The 1,560-nt window shown below is 33.7% G+C and overlaps 1 protein-coding gene across 1 annotated transcript in view; it reads right to left on the bottom strand.

The window, feature by feature from the left end:
• Positions 1-1,560, bottom strand: part of CBG21717 — a gene marked incomplete at both ends in the record, with an annotated part of 6,122 nt that overhangs the window by 2,907 nt on the left and 1,655 nt on the right. The gene's annotated exons all lie outside the window — the stretch shown is intronic.

Raw genomic sequence — 1,560 nt, 5'->3', positions numbered from 1 at the left:
AAATGTTTTTGTTAATTTCCTCCCAGGTGTATGAAAAAACCTAACAAAAATCTGAGAAAACACTGAAAATCAATAAAAATCGAATTTCGCGCGCTTTTACCGGAAGTTGGCCTAGAAAACTCACACCTGGCCGCTAGGCCACCGGTTCCCACTTTGATTTTTCGATGTCGTTTTTCTCAATGAAGGAATTTTTTTTGGATTTTTTCTTTGTTTTTATGGGAATCTACATGGAATTCTGCACAAAATAAAGCAATAAAAATTTTTACCGCACACCACCTTCAAGATTTTGAGATTTCCATGTTTTCATATTTGGAATGTTTGCAATTTTTAAACTACGACTTTTTTTTTTCGAAAATTCTAGGTTTCAACTTTTTTGGGCTCTGTGTTTTTGAATTTTTGGAATTCCTAGTTTAATTTTTCTTTTTTCTCTTTCGTTTAGAATTCCTGAGTGTTCCTCAAAATTCTAAAAATTTTGAATTTTTTTTCGAGTTTTTCTAGGCTTTCAGATTTCTAGAATTCCAGAATTTTTAGTCTCTTCCGATTTGTAGAATCCTCAATCTTTTATTTCCACTACTCACATCATTAAAAACTTTCCACAAGTTCTCATTCCTCTTTCTAATCATTTCTTCTTTGAATCCATACACAGCATTGACACGACGAACTTCATGATTTCCACGAAGCAAGTGTACTTTTTGTGGATGAAGAATCTTCATACAAAACAGCCAAACGATCACTTCCAGTGATTTACTTGCACGATCCACGTAGTCACCCAGAAGAAGATATTGGAAGTCTGGTGGACGGCCAACTTCTTTCGTGAATCTGAAATCATAAAAACTTTTCGATTTCTCAAAGTTTGAAAACTTTCATTCAATTTGTTATTTAAGATTCGTTTTAAAATTTCAAAAATTTCTGACAAAAATCAATTCCTTTCCTGGGAGTCGAGGTACGATCACTGGAAGTTTAGGAGAGACGCAGACAGTTAGTGTGTTTCGTTGTCTGCGTCTCTAACTTATATGAGCTATATCTCGGCTTCCAGATAAGCTAGGAATTAAATGCAGCCAAAGTATGATGGTCAAACTCCTAGAGTTTACTTTTGTATGTACGTGTTTCGGAAACAAGATCGCTTTTTTTTCTTATCGTTTTGGAGAATAAATCCATAAACAAAAAACCATTCATCAAAAAAGTTAGACTTAAAAATTAATGTATCAACTACACAACATCAAACGGTTTCTCATCTCATGAACTTAAAGGTGGTGTACTGTGAAATTTTTTATTGCATCAAAATGTGCAGTAAAGCATGTAGATTACCATAAAAATAATGAAAAAATTCAAAAAAAATTCCTTCATTGAGAAAAAAGCATCGAAAAATACGCTGAAAGCCCTTAGGAACGAGGTTTTTTCTAGGCCGCCCGGTGAGTAAAAGCGCGCGAATTCAAACTTTTAAAATTTTTTCGCTCGTTTTCACTTTTTTTTTCAAATTCTCCGATGTATCTGGAAGAAAAATTGACAAAAACCTGGAAAACTCTTGAAAAAACCGAACAAAAAGCGAAAATGAGCGAA

Source organism: Caenorhabditis briggsae (genome assembly GCF_000004555.2).
Source record: "Caenorhabditis briggsae complete genome, chrIV, whole genome shotgun sequence".
NCBI classification, from domain to species: domain Eukaryota; kingdom Metazoa; phylum Nematoda; class Chromadorea; order Rhabditida; family Rhabditidae; genus Caenorhabditis; species Caenorhabditis briggsae.
The sequence above is the reverse complement of the archived record's forward strand: the minus strand, read 5'-3'. Positions and strand labels throughout refer to the sequence as shown.